The sequence below is a fragment of the Lactuca virosa genome, chromosome 6, assembly GCF_052849685.1.
Source record: "Lactuca virosa cultivar CGN04683 chromosome 6, Lactuca_virosa_CGN04683_v6, whole genome shotgun sequence".
Taxonomy (NCBI): Eukaryota; Viridiplantae; Streptophyta; class Magnoliopsida; order Asterales; family Asteraceae; genus Lactuca; species Lactuca virosa.
Window position 1 is genome coordinate 133,742,661 of NC_136431.1, and position 26,273 is coordinate 133,768,933.

Consider the following 26,273-nt stretch of genomic DNA (forward strand, 5'->3'; position numbering starts at 1 on the left):
GTTGATGTGAATTATCTTTACTTATGAGTTTAATCTAGATCATAGAAAAATTATTTGATTATTGTGTTAATTGGAATATTTGATCTTAATGGTTTTTATGAACTCCATAACTTGTCCTCAAGTTATGGAAAGTGAAGAGTTTTTCTTTTTAAAGTGTCATTAAGTCTCATAGGTTATGAAAATAGAAGAGTCACTATTTTTAATGTCATCATTAAATGATTTAATGTCTTCCATAACTTGTCCTCAAGTTATGGAACTTGAATTTTTTTTTTCATTAAACCTTAATTAAACTCATAAGTTATGAAAAATCCAAGAGTTTTGAAAGGTTTCAAAACTTGTCCTCAAGTTTTGGAATTTGTAAAGTTACCCCCCATGTATACTTTAATTCCAAACTAGGCCTTAGAATTTTAAAAGTTTAAAATTCAACCCTTATACTATTATTATAATTTTAATTATATAGATATGTATAAGATAAAGTCGTCTTACCATTAGTAGGCCTTATTCACGAAGCCGGTCTATAAGGGGGGTATAAGGTTACTGCCTATAAAATGGCAGTTTAATGGGTGTCCACTCTCACTCACCGCTTCCTTGACCGGTGGAGGGTCGTTAGCCGAACAGGTAGGACAAGGACTATAATTCTCCCTTCATTATAAGTATAATGATAAATACTAAGTAACTAAACACTTATAAATTCCCAGTCACAAAACCTGAAGGGCACACTCGAGATTGAAACATGCCATTGAAAAGTTCAATGAATCTCAAAAGAATCTAGGAGTTTCAAAACCAATTAAAACCTAATAATACATTTCGTTTATCTTGGTGGAAATTGGTGAATCGTCATTCACCTACCTTCAAATATTTTATAGCTTGGATTACGGCATCCCTCTTCCAAGTTATAAAATAGTTTGTTGGGTCTTAGCCTTAATATATCATATTGGGTGTTATATTAAGGACTTAAATCAACTTTACGTGAATTTCTCCCATTGTTGATGTCTGGTTTAGACAACAATGATCTTCCCAAACCAAGCTTTCCTAATGAATATGACTTCCCGAGTTTGGCTCATGGAAGTCATACTTCTCTTCCTCCACCTCCTCAAATTATTCTCCCTAACCCACAAGTTCAAGGTCACTCAAGCCCTAATGGCAAGCAAGGTCTATGTGTGATCACATCTTAGAGATGAAGTCACATATTGACAAGCCGGGAGAGTTGGGTGTCAAAGTCTTGAGAAAGTTGGATGTTCAATCACTTTCTAAGTCACATAGTGAGTTCCTTTGGGACTACTATGAAACAGACTATGACATGAACCTTAATGATCATATCTATTTGCTTGGTGCTGCTGAATCATCAATGATTTGGAACGATAGTAAAGCAAATTTGATTAGAAGATCAACTTCCCAAAAACTTTATGGACAGTGACAATGGCGACACTGGAAATCCAGAAAAAGCATTCTCTTCCCAATGGAAAGGGATTGGCCATAGTCAACCCGGTTGACCAAATGGTAAAGAGAAAGGCTAAGTCTGAGATAGTCCCATTACGAAAGGGTCTATATGTTTATTTTGCCAAAGGAAGGGGCGTTGATTGCAAAGCTGCCAAATTTACCTAAGGATGTTAAAGTCAATAAGTTTGACTCTACATCAGGTAGAGCCCATTATCTAACTCTGTTAAGTTCTATTCCGAGATCCTCATTACATGATGTGACTGGGTCACATGTTGATGTTTTAAGAATCAAAGAATAGAGAGAAATCTTAAAGGAAGTATATGTTGATTCTGATCGCGAAGGTGGATTTCGATCGCATCAGAATTTTGAGCAGTTGCTTAAGAAGTTATGATATATTGGTAAGGAATAGATAACAACAATTTTCCATGTGGATTGTAAGGATAAGTTTTTGCGCAAAGTTTTAAAATAAAAGAAAATTGTTTAATTTTATTTATTTGAAGTATCCTTACAATGGCATTTGTGGAAAATTGTTGCTTATATGATTCCACTGACAGCAATATTGGAAAATGGATTTGATTCTTTCATTTGTGGTAGTGTCTAAATTTACCAAATCAGGAAAGTTCCTCATCGCCCAAGTTTCAATTGGACCGAAACTTGGAATCATGCAAGTTGAATAGTATGATGAATGTGAACTTTCAAGCATTGGAAAATTAAGACTTGTTCACATGGATGTGTGAATCAAGTAAAGGACTAAAGGGATCGAGTACACATTCTTGTGCACTGGTCAAGTCCACCACAAAGATCGATAAGACTATTCGTCATGATTTACTAAAGTTTAGTAAATATGGTTATACTTACAAGATTAAGTATAATTCTGAAACATTGGAAAAGTCTCAATGTATGGCAGAACGAATGAGAAGAATCAAATTAGGCAGAAAGATAAAAGTTTTCTCAAATCTGAAAAGATGGAAGAGTACTTTAGTATCATGTTTTGTGATCATCTTAATGATTTAAGAACCACATCACAATTGGTCTTCTATGGACATCTTAGTGCATTCCTATGACTAAGAAGAGGAGTCATGGATTGTTGAAATGGTTAAATCAAGAAGATAAGTCATACTTCGTTTCAAAACAAGTCTTAGAGTCATACTCCAAGACTATAAATTGAGTGACATATCTTAAAGAAAGGTTTATAACACTTGTCAAATGTAAGAGTAAAAGTGTCCTACTCTTGTACATTTGAAGTTGGTAAGTTGTGATGTTTTGGATTAAACAAAGACCAACTAAGGCCAATTGTGTGAAGTGTTTGTCTTGATATAGAATCCGCACTATCCCTTGAATATTTGATAAGAGAGTCTTATATGTCAAGAGGACAGTGGGAGTCTTAAAGGTCTTGAAAGTCTCAAGAACTAATCAAGAGTAAAACCTGAGGTTCTTCACTAGCACACGACTTGAGGTTTATAACCTATTGTGTTGACATACTTCTATTTCTGTGCCCATTCCAGTAAAAGTTGGTTTTGCATATGAGTTCTTAGAGTTCTCAATTGGTTTCATAACAACTTGGAAGCAATGGCAGGCCTTGTACTGCCAGGTGGCAAGAAGTTAAGATTGCGTTCAGTGCATATGTGTTTGGATTTGTCATTATCCTTGTCTTGTGACTATGGTTTTGACGATTCACATGGATAAGAACACATACACCATAAAATCTAAGGCTCATAAGGTTTCTCTCCGATTCATGAAAATGATGTTGAGGAAACACTTCCACCAAGTAGATTTGAAGCAGATGGCAAAAGGTCTAAACAATTGAGACTATGATTACGACATCCCTTTTCATAGTTCTGAAATTATTTAGACACACATGCATGCTATCTAAGGAAAGGTGTATGATTTTGATAAAGTTTTATCAAAGCATCTCGTATCAGAAATCTGAACTTTGGTACGAAAGTCAATAAAGTATTGATTTCTCGAAGTCCAGCTGATTTCTGAGTACATGTCAAAGCTAGTGGGAGCATAAGTGTTATGCTAATAATCATCATGTTAGTGGGAGCATGATAATTATTGTTAGTGTTGCAAGTTAGCAATGTTAAGTATAGAAAACAAAAGTTTCAATTCGTGAGGCTGCAGGGATTGAAAAAGTTGTTTTGCTATAATTAAGGGAGAGGATATACTTCATTTCAGTTCTAAAGGCTTAGATTGAGACCTTAATCATCTTTAGTCAAGAATATATATATGAATTTCATGTTGGATTGGTTCAACTTAAGGAAATTCTATATATTGCGTTCTCAAAATTCGATTATGATTACGACATCCCTCTTCATAGTCAAATTTTGAAAACATGGCAAATAAAAATATTGTAGCAAAAGACTGGTCTAGAATCATGTCTTTATGTGAGACATCATGAATCGTGTACCATTTGCTTTGGGTACAGGATCGCTTGCATGTGCTATAATATTTGTCATTTCTAAATTTTTCCAAATGCCTAGAGGCATTAAGAAGGGAAAAGGTCTAGAATTGGATATGACTAAAATGATTTTGCAATTGTCGAGGACAATCTGAGGTTTACCAAAGATTGGTTGTTCAGGGACAGTTGGAAGTATAGTGCTAATTTTAGAAGGACCATATTGACATATTCCGAAAAGAGGCATCTCTTGTTCAGAAGTGATAGTCAAAATGAGAATATGGAGTTGTCTCCATAGGTGGAAGTTATCTGTGTAAGATTAGAAAACTTAATGCAAGAAGCATGTCCAAAGCAATGTACTTTGAATATGAGACTTAGTTTCCATGGAGTTGATCTCCATTGGAATACCTTATAATGACCGTTGACAAGTCTTTATGACTTTGTACATATTCAGTACAGGAGGGTCAGTGCATATAAGTTTAAAATCTAAACAGATTTCGATAAATGATAGGAATTTGAAATTTTCACATTTTTCGATAAGGATTTGGGAGTGTGAAATTAGAATCATTGAAATTATGTTCAATTGGTTTATTTCACAAAGTAAGGATCATAGACAAACATAGAGTGCATACTTGGTGTATGGCAAAGCTATTGTTTAGAAAAACATAGTGTACATGCTTGGAGCATGAGACTACTAGTGTTTTTAATTCAGGTATAAAGTTGATAAAACCGAAACAATGAAATAATGAGTAATCAGTATGGTGATAAATAAAGGTGGTCTATTTATATTCATAGGGTTTGATACCATATTTGATTCATTTATTCTTGTGTTTCATTTTGCATGTTTTGACTTCCAGAATAAACTAGGTCATTCTTCCTGAATGACTAAGTTATTCAAACTATCCACAGTCGGTCATATGTTGGAAGTAGATATGAATCAAGACTGTCATGGGCTGGCTTGTAGAGGTCTAAGATGTTGGACAAAGCGGTGCTACAACACTCATGAGTGCTCATAAGTTCTGAGTATTGGATTCAACCCACGCTCATTTGAATCACTTCATGGATTTTATCACGAGTGAATCATGAGACGATAATATCTTATATTCTTCAAACCTAGAGATATGAGTTGTTACTATGAGTTGGTTATACATTGATTGCACGAAAACGCATTGGTAACTCGATGTTATAAAACGTGTCTTTGTGTATGATTCAACAAGTAGTAGAACAATCCATATGAGTCGAAGTTTATCCATTCCTTTTACCCTTAAAGGGATAAAAGCGATATCTGTGGGCCCCTCGATGATTTAGTGATGACACCCTAAGTGCTTGGCCAAGCCTGGACTGATTTGATTTGTTCAATTAGTCGGTCGTCATAAATCGGAAATCGGGAAACAACAAATGGACAGAGAGAATGATTATAATCCATGTCTCAGTCCATATGATATCTAGAATGGAGGAATATATGATCCCTTATCTAATGGACGCGTCATTGATTTGTTCAGAGTTCGACAGCGGCTTTAAGAGCTGCGATTGCTAGTCGGGTTATGAAGTCGTACTTGCAATAATAGTTTTAGACTTATCCAAGTGGGAGACTGTTGGATTAGATGTCTAAGCCCATAACTATTATTGGTATGTACTTGACCCGAGAGTAGCATGGTCTATTTGGGTTGCATATCATCAGGACAATTTGTTAGGATGGACTTTTGAGAGAAGGTTATTTATGGTTTATTAATATATTATAAGTTATAATATATTAATATGAAATCATATGTTTTAATTAGTATCGATCAAGAATTAATTTGGAATTAATTTAGTGATCAAAAGAGACTAATTATGATAATTAGTTATATTTATATGTGTTGGGCTTATGATCCATGTTGGACCAAGTTTATGTATGGATACATAAAGAGTTGGGCCACATGAACCATGGATCATAAAACCCATGGGTATGGATTATGGGTTATACCCATGACCCTTGGAATCCTACATATAAATAGGTTACTCCATAGCCAAAATCACCACTTCTTTTCTTAGAGAAATATGGAGGTGTTTTGGTGCATGGAATTCTCTCTCAAGAGCCACCTTTGTCCTAGGTGTGTTGTGATTCCATTTGAGGAATTTCATACTATTGGTGCTAAGCTTTTAAGGCCAAATACATCAAGACTTCAAGCCACATAAAAGGTATGTTTCCCTAACTAGTATATTATATGGTTTATGTCAAATGCATGCTAGTTATAGGTTTAATGCCTTGGAAACCATTTGCATGTATAATAGAGAAAACATAGATCCAAGGTATTTAGGGTTGTATGTGCACCATAGGATGTTGTAGTATACTAAAACCCAACAGTGGTGCACTGGATTATCACGGGGTGAAAGACCCCATCACTGCCAGGAGATGGATCGCAGACATTGAGTCTGCGCAGTTGACGAGCTTCTGCCCGGAAGGGTCGAAGGTTCGCTTTGCAGCGAGATGTTTGAGGGATAGAGCTAGAGACTGGTGGGAGTCGATTGGTGACTCATTGGGAGCCCCAGCCGTCGAGGCTATGACGTGGTCAGATTTTGTGACCAGATTCAGGGCCGAGTTTGCACCAGCCGTGGAGCTCCAACAGGTGGCCATGGAGTTCTTGGATATGAGACAGACTACGGAGACTGTGGCGGAGATCACCGCCAAGTTCCGGGAGAGGGCATTGCTGGTGCCCCAGTATGCGGGTGATGAGGATATGAAGAGGACCCGCTACCATGACATGCTACGAGCTGACATCCGGGAGCATGCCAGTTTCTCAGCTTGCCCTACCCTGGATTCCATGATTGCCAGGGCTAGGGAAAGGGAGATCGATCTGGAGCACATCCGGAAGAGGAAGGTAGCGGAGGGGCTGACGATGGGGGCTTCAAGGAAGAAGCCCAAGGGATCCGATGGTAGGCCGAAAGGCCAGTCAGGGCGGGACCGCTGTGGGAAATGCGGTCGGTCACACGAGGGAGCTTGTCGCACTGGGTCGGGTTCAGGCTGCTATAAGTGTGGCAAGGTTGGGCATTTTGGCAGAGATTGCACTTCCCCTACTCCTGCGATTCAGATATCAGACCTGAATTGCTTTCATTGCAATCAGAAGGGCCATAAAAAGGCCAATTGCCCTAGATTGACAGCAGCAGCGGCGCCGGCAGTGGCACCAACTCCAGTGACAGCACGGGTTGGGGATGGCCGGAAGGCCAAGTTGGAGGCTCCAGTGGTTCGGAGCCGAGCATTTCAGCTGACAGCCGAGGAGGCACGCGCTGCACCCGATATAGTGACGGGTATGATTTCTTATTTTTATGCTTTTATGTTATGTCGCTATGATTTTGATATATTATGTGCCTTGCTTAGGATCGTTCCATGTGAACGGTATCCCAGTTCAGGTGTTGTTTGATTCGGGTGCCACTCGATCGTTTGTCTCTCTTGCGCTTAGCAAGAAGTTTCCGGAGTCTTCGGGCATGTTGGATTGCCCTCTAGAGGTCGAGATTGCGGACGACCGGTCGGTACTAGCGTCAGGGGTCTACCGGGATTGTGTTTCGAGGCTGTTCGAGGAACGTTACCTGGTGGACTTGGTTCCCATACCTTTGCGGGGGAACAACGTTATTATTGGTATGGATTGGCTGAGCCCCAATGGGGCAGTGATTGACTGCGCGCAGCAGTCAGTACAGATTAGGACCCCTAGTGGGGGAGAGCTGGTGGTTCAGGGCGAAAGGCCACAGTGAGGACCATCTTTATGTTCGGCAGCGAGGGCTAGTCGCTACCTCCAGCAGGGTTGTGCAGGTTATGTCGCCTATGTTGTGGATACTCGGGAGGCGGGTAGGGCGACGGTGGGCGATGTGCCCGTGGTACGAGAGTTTGCGGACGTATTCCCCGAGGAGTTGCATGGGATACCTCCGGAGCGACAGGTGGAGTTCAGGATCGACCTAGTCCATGGTGCGGCTCCGATAGCCAAGGCACCGTATCGGTTGGCTCCTCCTGAGATGAAGGAGTTGTCTACACAACTGCAGGAGCTGTTAGACAAGGGATTCATTAGACCGAGTAGTTCTCCCTGGGGAGCCCTGATTCTGTTCATGAAGAAGAAGGACGGGTCGCATCGGATGTGTATAGATTATAGGGAGCTGAATAAGGTAACGGTGAAGAACCGTTACCCACTCCCGAGGATTGATGACCTCTTTGACCAGCTACAGGGAGCATCTTGGTTCTCCAAGATTGATTTGCGATCAGGATATCATCAGATGAGGGTCAGAGAGGAGGATGTACAGAAGACTGCGTTCCGGACACGATATGGCCACTATGAGTTTGTGGTGATGCCTTTCAGGCTCACCAATGCTCCTGCCGCGTTCATGGACCTCATGAACCGCGTGTGTAGACCGATGTTAGACCGGTCTGTGATAGTGTTTATTGATGATATCTTGGTTTACTCCAAGACGCGAGAGCAGCATGAGGAGCATCTGCGAGAGGTTCTGGAGACTTTGAGGAGGGAGATCCTGTATGCTAAGTTCTCCAAGTGTGAGTTCTGGTTGCGGGAGGTACAGTTTCTTGGGCACCTTGTCAACCAGAACGGGATATCGGTGGACCCGGCCAAGGTTGAGGCCGTGATGAGGTGGGAAGTCCCAAGGTCTCCATCTGAGATTCGGAGCTTTCTGGGATTGGCAGGCTACTATCGGAGATTCATTCAGGACTTCTCCAAGATAGCCGTGCCCCTGACCAGGCTGACGAGGAAAGCCGTGGTCTTTCGCTGGGGGCCTGAGCAGCAGGCCGCATTCGAGACATTGAGGCAGAGATTGTGCGAGGCGCCAATCTTAGCCCTGCCAGAGGGCATGGAGGATTTTGTTGTATACTGCGATGCGTCCATCTCGGGTTTGGGCGTAGTATTGATGCAGAGAGGGCATGTCATTGCTTACGCTTCGAGGCAGCTGAAGCCTCACGAGGCGAACTACCTGACGCATGATTTGGAGCTGGGGGCTGTTGTGTTCGCCCTCAAGATTTGGCGTCATTACCTCTATGGGGTTCGTTGTACGATTTACACGGACCACAAGAGCCTGAGGTATCTCATGGACCAGCCAAATTTAAACATGAGGCAGCGTCGGTGGTTGGATGTGGTGAAGGATTATGATTGCGAGATCCTCTACCACCCGGGGAAGGCCAATGTCGTGGCCGATGCGCTTAGCCGCAAGGCAGCGCCGATCAGGGATATCTGTCTGAGGATGACAGTGGTGACTCCGCTGTTGGAGCAGATTCGGGAGGCCCAGCAGGAGGCCATGAAGGAGGAACATCAGAAGAGCGAGCGGATTGTGGGGCAGGTTTCCTCCTTCGACTATGATAGCCGAGGGTTATTGACTCTTCACCATAGGGTGTGGGTCCCTTATCATGGAGGCGTGCGGCAGATCCTGATGGAGGAGGCACACAAATCTAGATTTTCTATCCATCCCGGAGTGACGAAGATGTATAGAGATCTTCGTCCCGATTATTGGTGGCCCTGCATGAAGCGGGACGTAGCATGGTATGTAGAGCGGTGCTTGACCTGTAGGAAGGTCAAGGCCGAGCACCAAAGGCCACATGGCAAGATGCAGCCGTTGGATATCCCGCTGTGGAAATGGGAAGACATTACGATGGATTTTATCACAAAACTTCCCAGGATCGCGCGGGGAGTGGATTTGATTTGGGTCATCGTCGATCGATTGACCAAGAGCGCCCATTTTATCCCGATTCAGGAAAGTATTTCGGTCGAAAGGTTGGCTGATATCTATATCAAGAAGGTAGTGGCGCGGCACGGGGTGCCAGTATCGGTGATTTCAGACAGGGATGTGCGGTTCACTTCCAGGTTTTGGAAGAAGTTTCATGACGAGCTGGGTACTCGTCTGCATTTTAGCACCGCCTTTCACCTGCAGAAGGATGGTCAGAGCGAGCGGACCATCCAGACATTAGAGGATATGCTGTGAGCATGTGTTTTAGACTTCGGAGGTAGCTGGGATACCTACCTCCCGTTGGCAGAGTTCTCGTATAATAATAGCTATCATGCGAGTATTGACCGTCCTCCCTTCGAGATGTTATACGGGAGAAAGTGCAGGACCCCGATATGTTGGGGTGAGGTTGGCCAAAGGGTCATGGGGAGCACCGAAGTGGTGCTCAAGACGACAGAGAGGATTCAACAGGTTCGGAGCAGACTTCAGACTGCTCAGAGTCGGCAGAAAAGTTATGCCGACAAGCGCCGATCGGACCTGGAGTTTCAGGTCGGGGATATGGTTCTCCTGAAGGTGTCGCCATGGAAGGGCGTCATCCAATTCAGGAAACGGGGCAAGTTGGGTCCCAGGTATATTGGACCCTTCAGGGTTATAGCCCGGGTGGGCAAGGTGGCATATAGGTTGGATCTGCCAGCCGAACTCAGTCAGATTCATAGCACTTTTCACGTCTCCCAGCTACGGAAATGTTTGGTGGACGACTCGGCAGTGGTACCATTAGAGGACATTCAGGTCGATGACAGCCTGAATTACATTGAGCGGCCTGTAGCGATTCTCGACCGGAAGTCTATGGATCTGAGAAACAAGAGGGTGGAGCTCGTGAAGGTGTAGTGGCAGCACCGGAAGGGCTCGGAATGGACCAGGGAGCCGGTGGATGAGATGATGGAGCATTACCCAGAGCTATTCCAGGATCGAGCAGCAGACTTCGAGGACGAAGTCTAAAATAAGTGGGGGAGATTTGTAGCACCTGGTTCCTAGTATGTATTTTATTTAAGTATTTTGCATTTTTGACCTTGGACTCGGCGAGTTGAAGGACCAACTCGGCGAGTAGAAGTGGAATGAGACGCGGGATTTAAGTGATAGACTCGTCGAGTCGGGTCCCGGACTCGACGAGTAGGCTCTGTATGGAAAAAACCCTAATCTGAGGGTTTGCACCCTATTTAAACAACCTTATACAGTCTCCATCACCCCTCTATGCTCCCAGAAACCCTCTATAGCAAACCCTAAGTGTTTTGGTGCAAGATTTAAAGCTTTTGAGTGATTTTTGGTGGTTTTGTTCACAAGGAAGAAGGAAGAGCATAGAAGGATCAAGAGGAGACTGAAGGATTCGAGTTTGGTTCATCATTTGCAGTCTTTGAAAGGTATAAAGTCTGTATCTTGCTCTTTCATTTGATAGATCCCTTTTTGGGAAGATTTAGGGCTTTTATAAGCCATTTTGGTAACCAACCATGATTGCAAACATGGTTGGGGGTCAAGACTTCGGACCTAGCACTTGGGAAGAGCCACAAGGCAGATTTGGGTTGCTTTTGCACCCAAGAAAGGCCCATTCATCATAAGAGCTCATTTTATGTCCTTTTGAGTTCAACGTCCCATGCATTCACGTAAAGTTTGTAACTTTACGTGCTAGAACGATTGAAGGAGCTTAGATCTACCTTTTGGTCAAGTGTTGTACATCAGAATTCGAGGATTTAGGGTATGGATGTCATCGACTCGGCGAGTCCGTTCTTGGGACTCGACGAGTCCAAGGCTTTGAGTCCCATATCTGTTGAGGGTCAAAAGGACTCAGTTGGGTGTTAGAAGGGTTGTAGCAGGACAGAAAGAGTGACCCAACGCATTGGACTTAATTTTAGACCAGGAGTTCATGGGACTCGACGAGTGCTAGAACAGACTCGGCGAGTCCAAGGCAATCTTCTTATATTTGAAGATGAACTCGACGAGTTGTTCATACAACTCGGCGAGTCAAGGTCAGGACTTGTTCATTAGTTGAAGGTGAACTCGGCGAGTGTTCATCCAACTCGGCGGGTCGGATGAAGGTTCATTTATGTCCGTAAGGAGGGGAACTCGTCGAATCGAGTCGTGGATAAGGACGAGTAAAGGGAAGGGACTCGACGAGTTGACGACCCAACTCGGTGAGTCGGGTCAACTGGAAGTTGACTTTGTCTTGGACTTGGTTGGGGGTAAAATGCTCATTTTACCCTAAGAATAGATATCAGTCTCTAACTGAGTGTTTTGTGGGGATTGTAGCCGGAGGATTTCCGGAGCAGCAGCGGACGGAGGTTTCCCGCACAGATTATCAGCAACTACTTGTACGAGGTGAGTTACCTTCCAGTATGGGTGGGTCTAAGGCCACAATGCCGGCCCACCAAAGAGGAGTATTTAGAAGATGATTGTCTTTGTGATAATTATCTTGGTCTGGTTACGTGCTTTGGTCATGAGTTTTATCTGTATGATATGTTACGTGTGTAATAGGGATTAGCTTCCCTGACATCGGTCCTTAGGACCGAAGGGTAGGTCAGTACCCGGATATGCCTGACTGTATGTTTATATCTTGTTGTTGTATGCTAGTGGTAGGGGGTGGAATAGTCCCCAGTTACCGGTTGAAAGATACCGTTGACAGTTACCGGTTGAAAGATACCGATGATGATTACCGGTTGAAAGATACCGATGATGATTACCGGTTGAAAGATACCGACGATGATTACCGGTTGGAAGATATCGATGTTATTGTATGGAATGTGGTATGATGGGGGAACTCACTAAACTTTGTGCTTACGGTTTCAGTTTTGGTTTCAGGTACCTCTTCGTCTAAGGGGAAGGAGCCGGCGGCGTAGCATCGCATCACACACACACATGATTTCCGCATGGAGTTTTCTGGGATTGTACTCTGATATGTTATTATTTTATGACTTGGGTTTCAGACATGATACATTGTTTCATGAGACGATGTGTTTTCACAGTATTTTCTTATGAATGTTTTTATGAGTCAGTTAATTAAAAAGAAATTTTTGGACTTGAAAATTGGGATGTTACATATATATATATATATATATATATATATATATATATATATATATATATATAAGTTACAAATATTATAACTTGGAATTTATACATGTACTTGTGATCAATACTATGAGATTTACTACTTATTTAAGCGAGTATCGTACACTTTTACGTATATACTTATCGAACATGCTCAACTTTTATCGTAAAACTTTGTTGAATGTAAATCATTTTGCGTAGTGACTTATCCACGTATAAGTTAGGGTTACTCACTCTCGATCATTACGCCCCGGGTGCTTATCCATGTATAAGATAGGGCGGGTTATTCGTGTACATTAGTTAATGGATTTTATAGTGAGACACTATTCATTTCCTAAGTATAAACACTTAGTATACCCATACCACTATAACCGCTAATCCTCGGAGCAAGATATGTATGTATAGATTTATATGTGTTGACACCCCTACATGCGGTTGCTAGCTACAACCATGACGGTTAAGTCAAAGCGGGTGATAAATATATTAAGTCATTTGATCCGAGAAATTTCGCATGGTCATGCTTCGGCCACGTCACCCTCGCTCGTAGCATGCCACGTGTCCAATTTGCTGAGTCATCCGAGGCCACCTGGCAAGGCGTGTCGCGTTCTTCTCGAGTCCGAGGTTCGGTCCAATCAGAAAATGCCCCGTGTCTGACGAAGAAGTTTCGCAACCCTCGCATCCGAAGCGCAGGTCCAAGCCGAAGTCGACGCGTGTCTTCACGTGTCTGAGCCTCGCACGAGCTACCTGGAGCCTCGCATGCGAGCCATCTAGAGCCACCTTCCCTTCGTTGTTGCTGCCACCTGCCCCCCTCGGTCCGAAGCCTCCCCCTATAAATAGAAGGGTGCGAGACCTCCCGGGTAATTTTGGGATTTTGCCCTTTTCACCCCTAAACTCATATTTTCACCATTTCCACTTCCCCCGAAGCCCCGAGATCATTTCCAACACCCGAAACACGTCCTGAAGTGCCCGAGAAGCCCGAGAAATTTATCTTTTCGGTTTGAAGCTCCACCCTTGTAGGGCCCAGTTTTCAATAAAACATCCCGGTTTTATCGAAAACGGTTGTTTTAGGAAACAAAGTGCTGCCCGATTATCGTTAAATCAAGTGAGTGTATAGTCACTTTCATCTTACACATAGATATGAAGTATTTTATATAAAATACGTGCTATGTGTATATATGTTGTTTGTTTACTTGGGATGGATGTTGAATGAATGTTTTATACATGTTTAAAATGATTTAAAATGTATATATATTTTATCTTCAAATATGTTGGGTAAAACATGGGTAGATAAAGAATGAGGGATAAAAGTACGGTATAGATGTACGTTAGTAGCTATGAATTTAGTACAGTATAGATGTACGTTGGTAGCTATGGATTTAGTATGTTGGCAGCTATGGACTTAGTGCCTGTTGTATAAACCTTGGCGACGATGTGACTTCGTGCCTATTTGACATAAATTGCTGAGGGAAAGCAATGTTGTCACCCCGATGTTTGCCTTATTTGACATAAATTGCGGAGGAAAGCAATGTTTTCACCACATTGGTTGTCTTATTTGACATAAATTGCTGAGGAAATCAGTGTTGTCACCCTATGGGTTGTCTTGTTTGACATAAATTGCTGAGGAAAGCAATGTTGTCACCCCATTGGTCGCCTTATTTGACATAAATTGCTGAGGAAAGCAATGTTGTCACCCCGATGGTTGCCTTATTTGACATAAATTGCTGAGGAACCCCCGAAGCAATGTTGTCCCCCTAATGAAAATCCATAGGCTAGGTCCCTTGTGATAGTTGTTTTAGGGACGTAAAGTGGGGATAACGGGAATGGGTCATTAGGGTTATTTTTGGTTGATGAAATTAATAAATTTATTGTTGATTGATAAGTTTATTATTTATTGTGGGTTGAAAACCCTATATGTTCACCAGGCTCCCAAGCCTGACCCACTCAGCCTTTTTATCTTACAGGTAGTGGACCCCAAGCATAGTCGGATGATGATGAGAGAATTTTTGGATTATAGGCCAGTAGTTGTAAATAACTGTTGTAAGGCTTATAATGTCTTGTTTATGCTTTTGATCTGTATCGGAACATGACATCCCGAGGTTTTGATATAAAATGAAAATATATATATTTCTTAAAGAAAGGTTTTGATAAACTTTTATTATGTTTTGTTTTGGGAACAAATTCCGCAACATCTTTTAAAAGGATTACTCTGATTTTATTTTAAAAAGCATAAACGAAATCGGTTTTTTCTGGCCGTGAAATTGGGGATGTCACAGTTGGTATCAGAGCATTAGTTTAAGCGAACTAGGAATTTGTAGGAAATTTCTAGACTTAAACTTAGAATGCTAAGTGATGATCGTGAGATGAGTGTCTACCATATTTTAGACATGAGCACTAGTTTATTTTAGGAAAGATGCCTAAAATGTTTTATGTGCTAAATGTTATATGTTTGCCATATATGATATTATTTGTTCGGATCTATGGTCTGTTGCCGACCGGATCTGGAAACCTTATGTGTTCAGGATTCTAAGCGTATGACTATGATATTAGAACTAGCATGTAAACATTTCAGAGTGATAAGGAGATTTATACGTCTATCGTAAATAAAGCTTTCCTATCTTAAATTCTCGCCCGGTACACCGAACGTCTGCTTGGGTGTACAAAATGTTATGGTGACGACTCGTAGAGAATTGAGTAGATGGAGGAAATGAAAGGCTTATGATAGTGAATGACACCTATCGGAAGATTCCACTAGTGTACTACCTCTACCAATCAATTTTAGGTGGAATGCTCTACATAGATACTCCTAGGGAAATGGTTCCACCTCATTCCCAATGTGACACTTCCAATTAAAGGAAGAAAACGTCGTCACAAGAGTCGGGATGGTTCATAAACATGCTAGGAGAGAACTATTACCATCGAGGAACAAAGCTGACAAGTCATCCACAACTCCTCAAGTTCGTTCCTCTTATCTGCAAGTCTGTCGACAACACTGTTCTTCTCTTAATTGAACGGAGTGTTCAAATTAAGCCAACAAATCAAATCCATGGTAGGCAACATAGATGTAGTAGAATACGTCACTAACACTCTAGGTCAGAGAGTCGGAGAGCTCAAGGAGGAACAACATGATGAAAATGGCGCTGTCCATATACCATGACATCAACCAAAGAAAGGTTGTTACCCATGGTCACAAAATCTATACACTAGAGTATAGAGTCCAACTAACCTAAAGCAGACTGAGTATCAAACGATTGTAATAACTCAAAGGATGCATGAAACTCATAACCAGCTCGAGGGGCTAGTCAATCTGCTAATCGGACAATTTACATCTCTAACAAGGTTACCTAGTGCGATTTGTAACCTTTGGTTAAGGTTAGGGATCATGGGAAAAAAGACTATATGCAAGCATTTATCCTTGCTATATCTCTCAGTGGATGAAGCTTTTCCATTACTAACCCTGTCCATATTTGGAAATTGGGTGTAACCAGATGTAATCGGAATACAAGTGTTTATGATATCAAGTTGTTTCAAAGGTTGTAAATATTAACAATTATCGCTCTATCATTTGAAATCATTAGGATTTCAATTCTCGCACTATCATTTGAAATCGGTAGGATTTCAGTGATCTCTCTATCATTTGAAAACGGTAGGATTTCATTTTTGCCCTATCATTTGAAATCAGTAGGATTTCAGTGATCTCTCTATCATTGGAAATTGGAAGGATTTCAACTCTCTCTCTATCATTTGGAAATATATAGGATTTCAGGAATCGATCACTCTCTATAATTTGGAAATCTGTAGGATTTTAGGGACAAGTTACACGAATGCATTATCATACGATACGACTCTTATGTGATTGTTTATGACTAAGTGGTTACTAGTACGTTTCCCATCAACAATATTTATGTTCCCATATTATTTGATACTGGTGCCGATAGAAGCTTTATATCCCATAAGTTTAGAAGCATGATAAACCATATCATGCAAACTTAGCGGAACTTACACGGTAGAAGTAGCAAAACGACCAGATAGAAAGCACTTTAGAAATACTCACCAATTGCCTTCTCACCCTGAATAACCACGTCTTTCACATCGACCTAATACCTATGACCATTAGAAATTTCGATGTAATCATTAGGATGTAACCTCATAGAGCGGAGATTTTATGTTACGAAAAGGTCGTTCGACTACCTTTATCTAAAAAATGAAGCCCTCATGGTTTACGAAGATAAATCAGGAAAGAGTCTAAGATTCATCTCTTGCATGAATGCGAGAAAGTGTTTGTAGAAGAGATGTTTCGCTTTCTTGGCCCACGTGGTGGATATGCAAGGAAGAGATGTATTTATAGAAGATCTTCCTGGAGTACCTCCAGCCAGACAAGTCGAATTCCGAATCGACCTAATCCCGGGTGCAGCACCAGTGACAAGATCTCCTTATTGTCTGGCTCCATCGGAAATGCAAGAACTCTCCAATCAACTCCAAGAACTAGTTGACAAAGGCTTTATCCATACAAGCTTCTCTCCACGGGGAGCTCCGATATTGTTTGTCAAAAAGAAGGATGGATCGTTCAGGAAGTGCGTCGACTTTCGAGAGCTGAACAAACTCACCATCAAAAACCGATATACACTCTCGAGGATCGATGACCTGTTTGATGAGCTACAAGGATCCTGCTACTACACAATGATCGATTTGAGATCTTACTATCATCAACTCAGGGTTCAAGAAGAAGAAATTCCAAAGATGGCATACAGGACTCGGTACGGTCACTACGAGTTCCTGGTTATGCCCTCCGGATTGACCAACTCACCATCCGTATTCATGGACCTTATTAATCGGGTGTACAAACCCTATTTGTATAAATTTGTGATCGTGTTTATCGATGACATATTAATATATTCACGAACCAAGGAAGAACATGGCCAACACTTGCAATTAATTCTGGAACTGTTAAGGAAGGATAAATTTATGCAAAGTTCTATAAATGTAAGCTTTGGCTTAACGAAGTGCATTTTCTCGACCATGTGGTCAGTAGAAAAGGGATTCATGTTGATCCCTCGTAGATCGAAGCGATTAGGGATTGGAAGGCACCAACAACGCTGTGACATCCCGTAATTTAGGTCAAAGACTATGGACGGTCAATTCATAGTAAATTTCTTTGTAATTTGTAAAATAAATGAGTTCATTTCAACTATTATAAGATACCAAATGATATCTTACTTCCAAATGTGTAAATGTTAGGCGTGTCAAACCCAACAAATAAAGGGTACAAATGACTCCTTAAACACTACTACTATGCACTAAAAACGTAGTACAAGGTAAGTAGGGTCGATCCACAGAGACACGGGACAAGTGTTTATACCTTTTTGCGTAAGGTACAAAAATGGTCACAGAATGGGGGGAATTTATAAGCAATGATTTAAACTATAGAATAAAGCAATAAGTAAATGATTGATTAAGTGAAATAAGTTCAAGATTTGTAAGTACTCCAACTCTATGCAAGACAAATTAGCAATGTGATTCCATGGATGACAAGATATTTGTTTAATTCTATCTAAGTTGGTACTTGAAAGTGTTAACAAGCTCTAACACTTCCCATTCACCACAATAATTAACCAAAACAAGCTCTTTGATTAATCCTAACCTTACCAATCTGATCTACACAAACTCTTAGAATTAGGTTGAAAGATTGCATTAAACTTTATGTGAATGTTCCCAACAACACTCAATACTCCTCATAAGCTCGGGAGCATAAGAATGTGTGAATAAGATTTACACTAAATTCATTCAATAGAAATCAGTTTAGTGCTTGTTACCTAGTCCAATTTACAAAACAATTACAGATTTTGCAATTAGATAACTTGAATGATCTAACCCTAATTCAAATGGCCAATAAGAATCACAATTAGAATCAAACATTCGATTGAAACAAAATCAAATTCACTAGATAGAAAATTGAAAGAAAACATCAAGTCATATGATTGAAATCACAACTAGAAGTCAAGACATAAAGTTGGAGAATCTAGGGTTCTAGCCACTCATGACTAGAACAAGATCACAAATCTAGAAAATGAAATTAAAGTTCTTACAAAATGAAATCAAATGTTCCCAAGTGTTAATCAACTTCAAAATCCTCAAGAAAACCGTCTTCTCTACTCCAAAAGTCGACCCCCCCAAAGTAAAAAGTCGGTTCCCCCCTTTAAAAATGGTGAAAAACTGCTTTAAAACCCGCATTTACGTTTACACGGCCCGCGTAAATTAACACTGTCATTTACACGGCCCGTGTAAACGCAAAAATATACTGTGCAGAAATCTACGTTTACACGGCCCGCGTAAACGCAAGGCTTGCATTTACACGGCCGTGTAAATCTCTGTAAAGCCAAAATCTTCATTTCTTTGATATCTTGCTCCTCGGTGCTCCGCAAGTCCTGAAATTTTGTCCGCAACTTTTATTTACCTCCTCCAACAACATCCTACCTCCAAAAGTCCCTGAAATATCACAAAAGTATTTGAATGAAATTGCCTCATGAAGAATCCCGAAAAACATGCAAAATGCATGAGTTTAAGCCTATATGCAATGTACTTTTATGAAATAAAGCTACAAAATGGGTACATGAAATGCACCTAACAAATCTCCCCAAGCTTAAACCTTTCTTGTCCTCAATAAAGAACAAGAAAATTTAAACCGGAGAAAATAAAATAAAAGTGAAGAAAAGAAAATCAAAGTTAAACTGTTTTTTTTTTTTTGAAACTTGATGCAAGAAATCAAAACAAACATGAAAAAATATATCCAACCCAATTAACCCTGTTTTGTACCATAGTTGAGAATGTACCTGTCATGCCTTGAGTCAACTTGGCTTTAGTCTCAAAATATTATATGATAATAGAAATAAGACTTTGGCCACTCCCTAATACAACTCAACAGAATCAAAGATCACAACACTAATTCCCTTTCAATATCATCAAGTCAATTCTTGGAACAAATTATGGTCTTACTCTCGTGAAATTATATGTGACAAAACATGCTCAACCATCTTTGTTTCATAAAATATAACAATGCCCGATTCCAGCTATTTGTTGATCAACAACAATCTTTTTCTGAAAAATCTTTTCTAAAAATTCCCTAATATTTATCCAGATTGGTTACAAACTTCAAACCACTTACACCAGTCAAAGTAATTAACATTCAGTCCAATGTCATAAGTTCAAATCCAAGTCCAAGTGAATCTTTTGACAGCCAAGTATTTTTCCTAAACACAATATTCAATTAAACTATAAACACAATTATATACAAACTTCTTAATTATATTTTTTACAAATAAAGCTCATGGCTTTCTTTGAAATCCGTGTAACGGGCTTCCAACCAACACATCCAAATCAAATGACCTTAGTGTGCTAGATTTAAAGAGATCCCTCGGGTTTACTTGCCCGAACCTCAAAGGCCACAAATTAGCTTTATTTGCTATTATTAAGTTCATGACTTTCTATGGAACCCATGTAACGAATTTTCAACTCAATCAGTCCCAAACAATTTAGCTTTAGGCGATTAGATGTAAAACACCCCTCAGAGTTTACTTGTTCGAATCCCAAAGGTCACAGATTAACTTAATAATAGTTTTTTTTTTTTTTTTTTTTTTTTTTTTTAAGTAACACAAATACAAATAACTAAGTTAACACATAACACTCTTATTAATTTATTTATTTATTTGGCCAATTTCTTTATATTTTCGTCCTTGACTTTTCTATTGTGGGACATCTCACGGTCTATTACCGTGAGGACTTCTAAGACATTTTTCTGGGGACTAAAGGTTAACATGCAAAGACCCGTAAGTATAGTTGAAAGCTATGTCCCCAAGCAGGGTATATAAAAGGGAATGAGTAGAAAGGACTTTTTAGAGCGCTGGAAGGCTCGGGACATTGAAATTTTGCATTCTTTTTTTTTTTATTTTTTTTATTTGGCATTTTAAGTTCAATTGAGCACTTACTACTCATAAGACCAGTCATATGTCCCAAAGAATCGACTCATACCTGCTGTTATGCTCAAATGTTGACAATCTTCTCACTTTCTGTTTTGCACAAGTAGCTTCGGGAGGTGTGTTCGTGTGCGATTAACTTGCTTTTAGATTTTCAATAAAAAGAGCAAGTCTAATCTCAAGGCACATGACTCATTTACCAGCTCAACTGTTTCGAAAAGATTCGGTTGCTTGGGATTGGATCAATTGTTTTTTTTTTCAAAGAAAGCAATGCAAAAATTTGGATGCAAACAAAATGCAAAGAAAATAATAAAAATTAGAATAGAAAGAAAATCTTTTTGGTTTTTGAAAAATTTTCTATGCAGAAAAATGAACAAGAAAATAAAAATTAATGCAATATGTACAAAATTAATGCAACCTACATGCAACGGAATTTATGCATGGATGGATGCCCCTCTCCAAGCTTAAAATATAGCATCGTCCTCGATGCTTGGAGAGAGGCATAGTCGGCCTATTAAGAGCGGATGGTGGAGGATGGTAGCTGATTTGGGAATGGGTCTAAAACATTCACAAATGCACACCAATTGAATTTTAAGTAAAATATGAACGATTAAAGATATGGAAAGAATTTACCAAATCTTTCTTGGTGCCTCACAATTGTGGTGTGAACCTCCTCTTCATCCTCCCCAAGCTATCCGTGAAGTATTTTTGGAGCCGGAGATTCATTTTCTAGGCATAAAAAATAAGTTTAAAACCATTTGGGACATTAAAAAAAATTGAAATTTACCAAAGACTAAAAAGTTTTAAAAGAAAGAAAAAAAAACTCCGGGTTGCCTCCCGGTTAGCTGCCCTTGTTTTAAGTCGTTGGCTCGACTTGGCCCCTGAATGTGCTTTGTTCTAAGTAGGTGGGCCTTTACAACACATTAACCTTCTCGCCACTTCCTTCAATTGAAAACTTATCTTCTACCTGACTTTTTTTTTCTTTTTTTTAAAGCACCTGCTTACAAAATGCTTGGCATAAACAATTAGTAACACCGTGTCCCCGGCAACGGCGCCAATTTGTTAGGCGTGTCAAACCCAACAAATAAAGGGTACAAATGACTCCTTAAACACTACTACTATGCACTAAAAACATAGTACAAGGTAAGTAGGATCGATCCACAGAGACACGGGACAAGTGTTTATACCTTTTATAAGCAATGATTTAAACTATAGAATAAAGCAATAAGTAAATGATTGATTAAGTGAAATAAGTTCAAGATTTGTAAGTACTCCAACTCTATGCAAGACAAATTAGCAATGTGATTCCATGGATGACAAGATATTTGTTTAATTCTATCTAAGTTGGTACTTGAAAGTGTTAACAAGCTCTAACACTTCCCATTCACCACAATAATTAACCAAAACAAGCTCTTTGATTAATCCTAACCTTACCAATCTGATCTAAACAAACTCTTAGAATTAGGTTGAAAGATTGCATTAAACTTTATGTGAATGTTCCCAACAACACTCAATACTCCTCATAAGCTCGGGAGCATAAGAATGTGTGAATAAGATTTACACTAAATTCATTCAATAAAAATCAGTTTAGTGCTTGTTACCTAGTCCAATTTACAAAACAATTACGGATTTTGCAATTAGATAACTTGAATGATCTAACCCTAATTCAAATGGCCAATAAGAATCACAATTAGAATCAAACATTCGATTGAAACAAAATCAAATTCACTAGATAGAAAATTGAAAGAAAACATCAAGTCATATGATTGAAATCACAACTAGAAGTCAAGACATAAAGTTGGAGAATCTAGGGTTCTAGCCACTCATGACTAGAACAAGATCACAAATCTAGAAAATGAAATTAAAGTTCTTACAAAATGAAATCAAATGTTCCCAAGTGTTAATCAACTTCAAAATCCTCAAGAAAATCGTCTTCTCTACTCCAAAAGTCGACCCCCTCAAAGTAAAAAGTCGGTTCCCCCCTTTAAAAATGGTGAAAAACTGCTTTAAAACCCGCATTTACGTTTACACGGCCCGCGTAAATTAACACTGTCATTTACACGGCCCGCGTAAACGCAAAAATATACTGTGCAAAAATCTACGTTTACACGGCCCGCGTAAACGCAAGGCTTGCATTTACACGGCCGTGTAAATCTCTGTAAAGCCAAAATCTTCATTTCTTTGATATCTTGCTCCTCGGTGCTCCGCAAGTCCTGAAATTTTGTCCGCAACATTTATTTACCTCCTCCAACAACATCCTACCTCCAAAAGTCCCTGAAATATCACAAAAGTATTTGAATGAAATTGCCTCATGAAGAATCCCGAAAAACATGCAAAATGCATGAGTTTAAGCCTATATGCAATGTACTTTTATGAAATAAAGCTACAAAATGGGTACATGAAATGCACCTAACAGTAAACTAGCAAATAAATCAAACAACTCAAACTGCAACCCTAGTTAATGCATCTGGAAAACTAAAAATTTGTATTAAGCAGTTGTGAGCAAAAAAACATTGTTATCTCATAGTACATGTTCCTCTATTTCCAAAAATATAAAGAACGTCCAAAACGTAGTTCGTATGCAAAAGATATGACAGTTATAAGAAAACAAACCAGTAAAACACTAATTTTCTTTAAACTACTAAAACTGAATCGAGCTGTCGAGGCACTTGCACACCTCCGAGGTAAATTTCGAGAGCATTTTAGGACTCAGACTATGGTCTAATATTTAATTTCATATTCAAAATATTTTTAGCAAAAATATTTGCAAAAGTCAAAATCGAGTGTTTCGGGCCATTTAGACGTGAAACTTTAAATGCGATTTCTTGGAGTTCTATAACTCGCAAAATTAATATATTCGGGTTTTTGGAATCCTTGAACTCGACTCTATCAAACGACACTTTTGGAAAAATTATTCGATGTCGGGATCTCGATACATCAAACTAGGATTATTTTGGGCAATGAATGGAATTGCGAGCTCATTGTGGGGTCCACATGAGTTTGCTAGACTATAAATAGACGGTGTTAGTTCATCAAATTCTTCACAACTCATCAACAAAAATTATCTTTCTCTCTCTCTATCTCTCATTCTCCCTTAATCTCCCTCTCTCTCTCTCTCATTCACTTTCTCTCTCTCTCTCTCTCTCTCTCTCTCTCTCTCTCTCTCTCTTCTTACACCACCAAGGACCACCAACATTACTACCCTAAATAGCCACTGCCACCACCCTTCTCCACCTATTTTTTTTTATCAAACACACCCCTCCAGGCCCTCCAACCTGGTGCCTTACCTCTTCCCTCCTCCCCTCCGACTACTACTGCCGACAGAAGCAAAAAGGGAGCAACTGATAGGCTGTCGGGCAGCCTCCTGCCACCGTCAACCCCCCCCCCCCCATCGCCGCCACTACTGTGATTCTTGTTTCTGCTACTTCGTGAGTCCCCACCGCCTTTTTTTTATTTTTTTGGGTTTGTTTGTTTTGTGTTTCGTCGATCGCAATTACCAAACCAAAGACGTGTGTTTTTTTTGAGTTCGCATGTACACCTTGATCACATGAGGTGATCCCCAAACTCCATTTTAAAACATTCAAAACCCACCCTCCGCAGAAATTTCTTTGCAAATAAGTCCTAACCCTCCCAAACTCCATTTCCAAATTAATTCCAAACCCCCTCCCTTGAGAATCTCTTACAAAAATTAGTCCAAAAACCACAAACTTTGATTTAAATAACCCATTTCAGTCCCTCCTTGGGTTTATTTTTAATAAACGAGTCCTAACCATTCAAACTTTCATTCCAAATGTTTAAAACAGTCCCTCATTTGAAAATGGTTAGCAAATTTAGTCCCATTCCATTTAATTAATTTAGTAAATCAACCTTATAGTTTAGTTAAGTCACAAAGCAACCCCTACACTTATTAATTTATACCAAAACTTCTTTTTGGTTAAGTAGGTAAATAAATTAATCCCGACGGTTCGATTTGAAAGCGTCAAGTTTGCGGTTCTCACGTCAAGTTTCTCGAAATTAACTAACAAATCACACATTAAGGTGATTGTTACAGCCTCTCTCTTATATTTTTATATGCTTTAGGGGAGAATATATGTGCTTACTTGTGCTAGTTTATGCAAAAATACACATAAAATATTATTATTTTATGTAAAAACTGTAACTAGTTTATAAAATAGTGGTTTGACATTTATATGTTATAAACACATAAACTAGTTTTAAATCTCAATATTTTCGTATGTTATGTTGTTAAAATGATGCAACTAATAAAATAACATACGCCAATTTACTACAAAACTCTATGATCTTATGTGACATTGTATGTCATAAAAAGCATGTCATAAAACTTTGTACTATTTCTAAGGGTTTAAGCTATACACGTATATGTACAAAGTTATACATGAACATTTCTTGAAACATACTTCGTTATAAAAGCGACTACTTTATACTATGCATGCATACCAGTTATGCTCAACTTTTATAAACTCTATACAATTCATCATGCCTAGTAAATTATGTACTTATAAGTTAGGGCTAAGAGTAGTTCACATACCTTAGTTAAGGGCTTTTTAGTGAGACTATATTCATTATCTAAGTCTAAACACTTAGCATACCCACACTACATAACAATTAATCTTCGGAGCGAGATACATATGTATAGATCTATACGGGGTTGACATCCCCACATGCGGTTGCTAGCTACAACCTTGATCGATTAATTGAAGAGGATGATAAGTATCTACTATCGTTACTACGATGCACAATGAAGCGTTGTAGGGGGTACACTCAATCACATAGTTCGGTTATAGGACTCACTATAAAAATTAACTAAAATCTCTCACTTTTACTACAAACCATGGGCTTGGTTGCTTTCAAAACTATTTTAAGTATGTATTTACTTATGCAAAGATACATTTTGGTTTTCAAAACTTATACAAAGACTCTTTACAAACATTGTTTTAAGTATGGTTATACTTACAAAGAAAATACTTTTTAGAATTTTTAAAAGTATCACTGCTATTAGCAGAAAACCTGTAATTCTCACCAAACTTGTGTTGACCCTCAAAACTACATGTATTCTCAGGGAATCAGTAATTCAAGCATTCAAATGATAGATAATCATGGATTTCAGGCAATCTAGTTTACTAGTTTTTGTTATGTCTGCCTACCTGTTAAGGCAATTCATGTATCATTATTATTATCTGTAAGAACCCTGTATTCAAACTTAAAGATGGAATATATGTTGTGGTGTTTTTTATTGTTGTACTTGTGCTATCTATTCTGTTTACCTATGATCCATGAACTTAGTCGCACAGCTCGACATGTTCCGCCGCCTCGGCCGGGGGTGTGACAGATTGGTATCAGAGCTAAATTGGCTATAAAGAACTCGTATCCTTGAAAGAGGAATACAAATATAGCAAAAAGGTCCTGATATAAGTATTATTATTAATTATACTACTTCTTGACTACTTACGGTACGTGGAATCTGGTTTCAAGGGTTGCATGCGTTGTTGGATTACAGAACTGTTGGATAAGGTGTCTAAGTCCATAACTATTTCTGGTATGTACTTGACCCGGTTTGGCATGGTCCATTTGGGTTGCATAGCATCATGCATTTGGATAGACTAAAATGAGAGAAATAACACTTAAGGTTTATTAATATATTATAAGTTCTAATATAT